We start from the raw sequence: 11,599 nt of genomic DNA on the forward strand, positions 1-11,599 counted from the left end.
AAAGCTGTATAAGTTAGGCCTATGCAAGGCATACCAAAAGCCTGAAGAAACCAAACCAAACCAAACCTAACCTGTCACTGATCCCTGACCTTACGAAAACTCACTTTCTATATGATTTTCACTAAGCACAACATAATATATCCTCGGAATCATGTCACTTAGCTGTCTGCTAATCTTGTCACATTTTGTCAGACTCATGTCACTTAAGGTGCGTACACACATAACGAACGAACAATGAACGAATGATGAAGCAAAACACCATTGTTCATTCGCTGTTCGAAGCAACGTACAAATCATTAGCAAATGGTTAGAGAACATTCGCATTTGCTGATTATCCACTGTAATGGCAGACGAAGATATAATTATAGCAAGTGTAACAGTTATTATTCAGCAGTTTAACAAAAAGAAAGTTTAAAAAAAAAAAACAAAACAAAATGCGATGGTGGCAGATGCCACTCCACAAAAGTCGCAATCGATATAAAGGTACTGACTTGCTCATGTCGAATTGAATCGAGACAGTTTCACAATTTTTGTCGCATTTCAGAAACTGACTTCGAAACATTACCGTGCAAAATACGGCCATAAACTTTCCTGGTCCCTATATACATCAGCAGGGAAAGGATTTATATGTAAATACATATTTACTTATAAAGCTAATATAATTTATATTTTGCATTATCTTTATGTTTCACAATGTGTAGGGTTGAAAAATCCTACTTTTATTTTCCATATTTTTCCATATTTTAGAGTTTAGTACATATTTTCGTTAATTTCCATATATTTTCCATATTTCATATAAAACAGTCCATATTATATTAGGTTTAACAATAAAACAAAACAAAATTCCATTAACTTTTAAAAATACATTTCAACAATAGAGATTTAAACACATGTTCAGTAATCCCTTTAACATCAGAGTTATTTGAAAATTAGCAGTCCTATCAACAATGGGAAAGTAAGTTACAAAACTGTATTAATTTAATTTAAAATTTTTAACAGACTTCAGTTGTGCAGCTCAACAGTTAAATGCCAGTCAGAGTACACATAGGTTCAGTTTTGTAAATCATACTATAAAGACGGTAAATATGCCAAAAGTACGTCATTCAGTCAATTTAAAATCAAAACTAACAAGTTACATTTCAGAATTTAAAGAAGATGGTTTATCAACTGACAATAAAATATTATTTTGTAATTTGTGTCAGTGTGCAGTATCATCTACACAAAAGTTCCTGGTGCAACAACACATTACAACTAGTAAACATCAGGCCAACAAACAACTAAATTCCAAGCAGAGACAATTGTTTTTAACACAACCAACAACATCGAATGTAAGATCTGAGTTTAACATCGACCTGTGCCGTTCTCTCATCTCTGCTGATATTCCTCTCTACAAACTAAAGAATAAGGTCTTCAGGGAATTCCTTGAAAAATATACTCAACATACAATCCCGGATGAGTCAACACTTAGGAAGACGTATGCTCCATCCATCTACGATGAGACAATACAGAAGATAAGAGATGAAATTAAAGATAGTTCAATTTGGGTTTCCATTGATGAGACTCCCGACAAAGAAGGTAGACTTGTTGGTAATGTAGTTATCGGTTTGTTAAGTGAACAATATTCTGAACGAATTCTTTTACATTGTGATGTTCTAGAAAAGTGCAATAACAAAACTATAGTTAAACTGTTCAACGAAGCTATGGGTATCCTGTGGCCAAAGGGTATTATGTACGATAATGTGTTATTCTTTATTAGTGATGCTGCCCCTTATATGGTCAAAGCTGGACAAGCATTATCTGTTGTATATCCTAAATTGACTCATTTTACTTGTGTGGCGCATGCATTTCATCGTGTGGCAGAAGTGGTCAGAGACAATTTCCCTAAAGTAGATTTGTTGATTTCATCAGTGAAAAAAGTATTTCTCAAAGCTCCCAGTAGAGTTAACGTGTTGAAAGAAATGTACCCTGAAATTCCATTGCCACCAAAGCCAATTTTAACTAGATGGGGTACATGGCTAGAAGCAGTTGAATATTATGCCGAACATATAGACTCTATTAACAATGTTCTCCTTGCATTGGACTCTGAAGATGCAGTCTCAATTGATACTGCGAAAACAGTTACCTGTGACATAAGTGTGAAGAATGACTTAGCTCACATTCAGCATACATTTTCATGCATCATAAAAACGCTCAAAAGTCTCCAAAATAGGCACCTTTCACTATCTGAAAGTTTTGAAATTATAAATAGTACTGTGGAACAACTGAATCGTGGTAGAGGTAAAGTTGCAGATGCAGTAAGAGCTAAGGTGGACACTGTACTTTCAAAAAACCCTGGATATGAAGAACTACAAAAGGTTGTTGCTGTGATGAGTGGTGAATCAACAGTGAAGATTAACTTGGACTTATCCCCAGCAGACATTGTGAAATTGAATTATGTACCAGTTACTTCTTGTGACGTCGAACGCTCTTTTAGTCAGTATAAATCTATCCTCAGAGACAATAGAAGAAGATTCACTTTTCAGCACTTGAAAGAAATGTTTGTAACCTATTGTTATGGTAACAGACAATAAAAATTGTGTTTTGTTGAAACTACATTGGAAGATAAGGTACGTCCATTATATTTTTTGTTTAGTTTGATTAAAATGTACCAATATTTAACGTACATAGTCATTTTTTTATAATTTTAAGTCCATATTTAATTCCATATTTTGGTAAAAATCCATATTTAATTCCATATTTTGGTAAAAATAACTACATATATATTTACATATTTCATATATTTTTAGTCCATATAAATCCGTTCCCTGTACATCAGTAAGTTTGATAACAGCTTCTTCAGCCCACTCCAGTTTCGACATCCAAACGATCGGGTTGCTTTTGCTGCATCGTCCAAATATTCCGATTTCAATCAGCGAATCCATTCAATTGTCGTTCGTTCGTCGTTCGTTTGCTACGTGTGTACGCACCTTTAGGTATCCCCTCAACTAACCCTCTCTAACCTCGTCACATTCCTTGGGCTCATGCCACACTCAGTTGTCTCCTCATCTGAACCACTCTAATCTTGTCACAGCCCTCAGACTCATGGCACATAAAGCTATTCATTCATCTAACACTGATACAGCCCTCGGTCTCCTGCCACTTAGCTATTCCCTCATCTAATCTTGTTTCATTCCTCGGCCTCATGTCACTTGCTCACATCAATCGCATTAGGTAGCCTGAAACACAATAACCATTATTCGCTACATGGATTGCTACTACATTGTGACAGCGTAAAATCATGTGTTCTGACACTCATTCCAACAATGCCAAATTGATCAATAACATCCAACCCAATGGACTGACAACAGAGGACCACATACAAACATAACTGCATGTGCTGTGGTGTGTGCAATTAACGACTCAAGTAGCGGTAATTCTCCAGAAAAGCCAACCAAAGAACGCACAATTTCCTTTTGTTTCACTCGTTTTTGTGAGATGTAGCCTATATAGTGATAAATAGGCTATGTGGTTTTAATTTGCAGCCACAACATAAAAATTGTTTGATACTTACCTATATGAGTAAATTCTACTGCACGTTTAAGCCCTCCCCTTCAATATCAAAATCGTTTGATACTTAACGTACTATTGTGGCCTGTTCCCCCTTCTTATTAACAATGTAAGTTAACATGAGAGAGATCCAAAACGAATGACTAGGGAAATAGTCAGTTCCCCTAGTTAGTCTGCGTCCTGGACCTTTATACCTGTAAAGATATGAATAGGAAGCCCCCCCCCCCGGCTACAACAATGTATTAGAATACACACATAAGTATGAACTAAAACTAAAACCAAGTGATTATCACTAATACATCTCACTGAAGCCAGGGAAGCAAAATAAATATGAGCTTTCTTCGGTGCAACTTTTTTGTAGAAATACCAAGTGACTACTGTAACTGGGAATAGCTACATTGAACTACGATAATGTGTAGAGAAACTAGTACACAGGTAGTTCTGGTGATTCTGGAAGATAGAATTGTGCAATTTGTAAGACTTTTTTTGTGGATCTGGAGTTGAATATTTAAGGATTTTACAGCAATATATTTTTTAAAACCAGAATTGTTGAAAAATGTAGTAAATTACATTTTAAAGAGAGGTGCGTCATAATAGAGATGAATATGTGGCAGTTTTTAATGAAAAAAGGAAACGTAGGAATATGAGGTAAAGCATATGATACCTACGATCTTATGTGATCTTATCATTAATTTGTATTAATGGAATTTGAACTAAAAATAATAAAGCAGAACAAAAATGAAGAAAAAAAAAAAGGCAGTTTTCGTAATGTGACTTCGTTTGTATATCCGCCATTAGAGCTTCTCACAGACCAATACTGATGTCACTAAACAAAAAATTACCAGCCTTTCTCAGCACTTGAAAAATCACTGAACTCAATCGCTGTCATCCGAATCTTCTCGTAGACCGTCGGAATAGATGGCCTTGAAGTCTTCTAACCTAACCTAACCTTTTAGTTAATCTTTACAACAGAGTTACCAAAGGAAGGCAGACAGCAAGAAAGGGGCACATTCTTAGACAATTTTGAGTATAGTAAGCAAGACATATCTAAAGCCAAACCAATCTAACCTAACCTGTCACAGTTTCGTGCACGCAAGGCATAGGTACCAAAAGTCTAAACTAACCTAATCTGTAAGATTCGTATATGGAGGCATCAAAAAAGCCTGAACTAACCTAACTTAACCTGTCACAGATTTCCGCACCTATCTGCTGGCCTCCACTTTCACAGCAACTTTTTCAACCCTTAGTTTCGGTATGAAATTGGCGTCGACACTTCGTTTTTTGGTTTATAGGCTATGTATGACTCGACTAAAAACCAAAGATGAACATTAATATATTTGTACCTTAACGCAGTAAGTACAGAAGTAACTACACTAATCAAGTCTAATCTAACCAAAGCTAACCTAACAAAGTCTAACTAAAAATTTCAGTGTATACTAGCGTGAAATTTCCTTAATGCTAAGTTATGTTGGTAAGATTGAAGAAGCAGCTGTAAAACAACTGAAAGTGTATTAGTGGAGTACGAAGGGAACTATCTCTGCGCTAGTTTAGCCACGAATTTAAATTATTGAAAATGATCTCAGAATTGTAGCATACCACTCTAAAGACACGATGTGATCATTGTGAAAGCTATAAATCCATCCAATTCGCCCCCAAATGCTTCATTTCTTTATAAGTACACCCAACTGATGATTACCAGACTTTTTCACACGAAAACATTATGTAATCTAGTGGTATCATCATTATGTTACACTACGCGGAAAAGCACTCCTTTGTTCGATCCAGGGTAAATTTATGTAGGCTATTTCTACACCTATCAAAAAGCTCAAGTTATATGCAGGGCATAGTAAAAGCACGAACAAATCAAACCTATCTGTCACTGATATTCGACCTTACGAAAACTCGCTTATTTATTTTTCCAGGTGGATATGAGATGTATGAAATTATACATCTAAGTTTCATTTAGTAATAAAATAACGTAACACAAAACAAATGTCAGTTCCATGTGGTACGTAACGAGTTCGAAGATTCAATCAAATTTCGCTCAAGTAAAATACACTGACTGACAAAAAAATCACGCACCAAGGAGGAGTTGTGGGAATTGCATGAAACCTGATATGGATGATCGTAACATTGATGTATATAAATGATTACAATATTAGAGAAAAATAATAATTTTATTGCTGAAAACTGACCACCTGAATTGAGGTTCTAGTACCCTCTTTGTCCACCTCTAGTTTGGATACAACTCTGTAATATAGGTGGGCATGCAGGCATACATACTTAGTATGGTATCCTGCAGCATATCTGTCCATATTTGCTGCAACAGGTTCTCTATATCTTGTAAACTTCTAGGCTGTTGAAGTTGGCATCCCAGATGACCCCAGACATGTTCGATTGGTGACAAATCTGGCGATCGTGCAGGCCATGGAAGTGTGACAATGTTGCGGAGGCATTCCTGTGAAACTCTTGCTGTGTGCAGCCGAGCATTATCCTGCTGGAAAAGATCTCTTTGAAACCTTGCCGTGAGTGGCAACACATGTGGCCAAAGGATGTCCTGCACATATTGCTGCGCTATTATTGTCCCTCATATCATTACTAGGGGTAACCAACTGTCGTAAGTGATGGCTCCCCAGACCAGCATGCCAGCAGTGGGAGTGGTGTGTCGTGCCACAGCAAATGTAGGATTGAGGCACACACCACGAGGTCTCCAGACATGAACACGACCATAGTCAGAGCTCAAAGAGAACCTGATTCGTCAATGAAGACAACCCGGTTCCAGTCTTCAGCAGTCCAGTTTTCTCGCTCACAGCACCACTGCAAATGGAGGTGACGGTGGGCGGGTGTCAATGGCAGGACATGTAATGGGCGCTGTGAGACCAAATTTCCTTCAGTCAAGCGCCTGGAAATGATTCAGGCAGAGACAGGGGCCTGTAATGATGGTGCTACCTGTCTCAGGATGGTGGGCGACGAAACAGTTGGATCTGTTTGGGATCTGTCAAAGGATCCGACAATCTTCTCTCCTGGTGGTCAGTTGAAGGCGTCCTGAGCCCAATCGCTGTGTGTGCGTGCCCTCACGCATCCACTGATTCCGAAACGTCCTGACAGTCTTGTCAGAACAGCGTAGGTAGCTGGTGATTCGCCGATACGACCATCCAGCCTCGCGCATTCCAATAATGTGCCCCCTCTCAAACTCTGTTAACTAGGTAAAGTCTCTTCGATTGCGTCGTAGAGGCATGTCGAATGATCAACGACTTTTACACAACCAGAAACAACAGTCCACTACGTTCGAGTAGCCTGTGCAAGCCCTGGTCACAAATGACAGAAGGTTCACGGCCTTTGGTGGCAACACCATTCAACTAATTACGTTACTACGCTAATCATTTGACTATCTCCCTGAGATGTAACTGTATACCGAGGTTTGCAGCAAAATGACAACTCCTTTTTGGTGCGTGATTTTTTTTGTCAGCCAGTGTAATATGGCAGCCAATCTTCGATAGGGTTACCATCCGTCCGGCAAAAGGAGGACATGTCCTCTTTTTTAATCATTTTATCCTGTCTAGCAGACATTAAAAAAAAATTCGAAATGTCCGGCATTTCGCATTTCAACTAGAATTAATATGAATATTGAATAATGTGCGATATTATGCATAGAATCTCTAAATAAATGCTGAAAACCTATGAAAGAATTTAACTGCTTTCAATGGTTGAAGCTGGAGCCCATAAGAAAAACAAAATATGATGGCTTATTGACATGCATTGAATTCTTACACTCTAAAAATGTCACTATTCATGATTCTAAGCTATTTTATCTATTTTATTCAGCAATGTACAAAGATATGCCAATCAAGTTAATTTTGACAGACAATATAGGCTAATTTTCTTTAGATAAACAGTGGTGCAAATTCTTCAATTCCAATAAGTTAGTTCTGCGAGCACTGAAACTTTTTCAGAACTCTTAAAAATATGTTAATTCTATTTATTTATCCCAAGTCACAATGGAAGTGCTATGATAGTATTTTCCCTAATATCTGCTCAATGGACAAAAGAACGAAATCGCATGCTAACGGAGACAGTCAGAGGCATCATCATGGTGAAATATAATTTCAAGGACATGTCCTGTGAACAGTTCCATAGTTATTTGTTATAAAATATGTTTGTCTCTTCAGGCTCTTGTGCACAAAGTGGGCTCCTCCGATAAGTAGGGTACAGGCTAGTGAGAAAACTGACTAAGGTGAGCCATTGTTTTTATGCTTACGTTTGTTCACATCAATTTTTAAAAAGTCCTCCTTTTTTTTCACCAATGTCCTTTTATTTTAGATTCCATGTCCTCCCATAGAATTTCTTCTCGTGATAACCCTAGTCTTCGATATCATCCCACAACACACGCGCGACTGACGTCTGATTTAAGTTTCTTTATAGGTTAATGAGGGAATAGCTAAGTGACATTAAGCCGAGGTATGTGACAAGATTAGTAGGCTAGTTGAGAGGATATAGAAGTTTCGCCTAACATGGCAACTTCTACTCCATTAGTAGGCCTATTGTTTTTGGTCCAGGGAAAATATTGGTAGGTCTACTCGTCTTTTATGAAAGCACTAAACTTGTCTTTTATTCCCTGTTTTATAAAACTGTCAGTCCAACTACCGTGGTTCACTAAAGGATAATCAATAATTAATTATGGCTTCTAAAAAATGATAGTTTACCTGAAAAATTAAACTTCTCCGCTTCTCAACATGAAATGCAAACACTTCCACAAACCAATATCACACAGTGTCGCCAACAGGGATATGTAAATTACCACTAGACCAGTGTTGTCAAATCTTAACTCGAAAATTTCCTCAACAGGCAAAATTTCCTCAACATGTCTGCGAATTTTGGATTGGTGCAAGGAAATCAAGAGTGCTATAATATAATAATTATTATTTTTGACCCCTTGCAGGAAATACCGGGTAATAGCAAAATTATTATAATGATGTGTATTAAGAAGAAAAGGATCTCAATGAGTAAAATCGTGTGAAGTGTTAAATAGGAATTTGTTATTGTTGTTTTTTTTTTTAAAGATGGGACATGACAGCTAAGCGGCCGAGCTTGGAACTACAGCGCTATGTTGCCAAAATGTGAGACCACGCCATCAGCTGATGTGAGCTAGCAGATGACGTTAAATGGCTTGCGTTAAAACATTCATTGACTTATAATGTTTCATGCTTTATATAGAACTGTGATACATAAAATAAAGAAACTATATAACTAAATATCGCCTATTCTTCGCATCTAAAACAATACAACGAGATGTTACAACAGAATTTATATTTTAACATCTAAAATACACTCACGAATAGAGCAGCGGTAAAATGTAAACAAAAACAAGATGACAGAAATTCCATCAGGGTGTATCGCGATGTTGTAATGTGTGTTTCTGTTATTTTTAAATCACTGGAGAAATGAGACAGATTAACTGACAAGAATGACACTCGTGATGCATAATGCATATCCGAAAACTATAATACGAAGGAGCATTGTTAAGACACAACGTAGTAACATTCACAGTAAGGGAACAATAATAATTTTGTACTCACCATTTAGATGGCTTCAATCGACGGGAAGCGGCACTATTCCCTCCAGGGCCGCCGACAGGATTTATGGGCCCCTGTGCAATATTGTGCTCGGGCCCCGTTGAAAAAAAAAAAGTTAAAAAATGAGAAGTTACCAATTCTTCTGACCATAATAATTATTCGCAAAATAAATAAAAGATAACCCCATACACAGATACGAATCTAAAAATATATAGCCTACTTTTGTTACAATGAAAACGTTTAGCAAAACTTTACATTAGCACAATATATTATATTCATCACGCTTCTTTTTCAGTAGGGCCTACATAGTATGTTTCGTGACGAAACTTTCGTCTTTTCATTGTTGTTTGCTTCGTTTTGTTTTCATAAAACATTATTCTTAAACAGCTGTTAATTTCTGACTTGCAGGCCACATCAACAAACAACTCTCCTTGACTTCATTGATACAAAATCATCAATTATATCATCAAAATTTAAAGACCTAGCAAGATCGCTCTCCAGACTAAGGAGGCCAAGGTTACTCAGTCTTTTTTGACACATTGTTACTCTGAATACATTTTTATTTCCTTCATTTTGTTTGAAGTTGGTGTGAAATTGAGCGTTGCTAGTGAAGGTGCAGAAAATAAACCAATCTCAAGCCCGTCTGTTCAGGTTGTCAAAAATGAAGACAGTTCATCCTTAGAAGTGAATACTGATGGTTGTGGTTGTTTAGATAAAAATTCTGATAACAGTAGTATTGAATCAGAACAAGCAAACAAAAGTAAAAATGATGTGTTAATATGTGCAAGTGAAACAAATTTACACACACATCAGTTCCTAACTCTGAGTCATGGCAAGTAACATGCGACCTTGGAAAACTAAAAAGTGGCAGACAAATTTGTAAATGTCACTGAATATGTTGTTCGAAAAACTACCCCCAACCTGCCTAATAACCTTTTAAGTGACGGAACAAGAGCCTTTCCAGTATTATTTTCAAAACTCAAGAATGAAGAATGTGTTCCCAGAAACTGGCTAGTGTGGAGTGAAACAAATCGGTCACTGTACTATTTTCCCTGATTTCTTTCACTCCACACTAGCCAGTATCTCGGAACACATTCTCCACTCTTGAGTTTTTAAAATACTGCAATACTGTTTTTGGAAAGGCTCTTGTTTTCGAACAACACATTCAATGACACAATTTGTCTGCTACTTTTTATAATAATACGAATATTTATTTTCAGTCAATGACTTTACTATTAATATATGTAAGGTGCAAGTCCTTACATTACATGATTTAATATTGTATGAAAGGTTTCGTCGATTTCATACCAACATCATCAGATACAACATTCTATATAGCAATAGATATTGCTATTGTTATATAGAATGTTGTATCTGATGATGTTTGTATGAAACCGACGAAAACGTTCATACAATATTAAATCATGTAATGTGAGGACTTGCACCTTACATATATTAATAGTAAAGTCATTGACTGAAAATCAATATTCGTATTATATATCATAGACTTTTCTGAAAACTAATCAAAATGAATTGCAAAATGCTACTTTTTTAGTTTTCCAAGGTCGCTCCATTTCACACCAGCATCAAACAAAGTTCTACTCCCTTCCTTAATATCTCCCAATTTTTCTGTCTCTCCTTGCACTTCTCAGCTCCCGACTACTTGTCCATTGTCCACTGGTAACACTATTGAACAGAATTTACTAGAAAAACGACAACGAAAAGACGAAAGTTTAGTCACGAAACATTACTATGTAGGCCCTACTAAAAGGAAAAGTGATCCTGCGGCTTGGATTTAGGAGAGTCCACTAGCATAATTGCGGTGAGCCGGCAGGGGTTGGTAGTTAAGAGGACAAGCCAATTGAACGTGTTCAGTACAAGCGACGGGAATATATTTGAGGCAAATCCCGGAGGCCTTAAGTGCCGTGTCGATGATTGTTAACGTGGGAAACCGATATTCTATTATATAAAAGTTAAACATTTACATAATGAAGTGGTAATTTGTATTAATTCCACTATTGTTGGTTAATATGTCAGATTCATGTAACAAATGTTCTTACAAAATTTTATAGTACTGGTATGTATATGTGAATAATTATTCGTGATAATAAAAAGTAATCAGACTCACTTAATCTGATGGGCCATTACTGCTCACGGGCCTTGCCCCTCCTTCTCGGCGGCCCTGATTCCCTCCATGTCTACTTCGCTGCCACTGCTCTCGCTGTCGGAAGTCGCATCACTACTGGAATTTGAGGAATCTCCAATTGAGGGGCGTTTTCACAAAACTCGTTATCTACATTTTTTTCGATTTTGATGTTTTAGCGTATCCTTATGTTTTTGGGTCAGGAGAATCCAATTTTGCTATCAGAATTAAGCTAAAGTTGTTAAGTATATCAGTAAATTGATCTTGAAATAAAAGAGATTTTTCAAAACTCGGTATCTACAGTTGTGTATTTTAGAAAAGAGTTGTCTTGAAAAAA

General features: G+C 36.8%; 1 protein-coding gene across 5 annotated transcripts in view; it reads right to left on the reverse strand.

Moving 5' to 3' along the window:
* Positions 1-10,892, reverse strand: part of LOC138700082 (phospholipid hydroperoxide glutathione peroxidase-like) — an 89,012-nt gene extending 78,120 nt beyond the window's left edge. For 2 of the 5 annotated variants that reach the window (XM_069826397.1, XM_069826398.1), the window contains exon 1: positions 9,123-10,311. The gene's annotated coding sequence lies outside the window, so the exon portion shown is untranslated. Of the gene's footprint in view, positions 1-8,249; positions 8,401-9,122; positions 10,312-10,666 lie in introns of those variants that run through there. The other 3 variants (XM_069826400.1, XM_069826396.1, XM_069826399.1) reach the window with 3 other exon arrangements.
* Positions 10,893-11,599: the final 707 nt, after the last annotated feature.

Source organism: Periplaneta americana, chromosome 5, assembly GCF_040183065.1.
Source record: "Periplaneta americana isolate PAMFEO1 chromosome 5, P.americana_PAMFEO1_priV1, whole genome shotgun sequence".
Lineage (NCBI taxonomy): Eukaryota > Metazoa > Arthropoda > Insecta > Blattodea > Blattidae > Periplaneta > Periplaneta americana.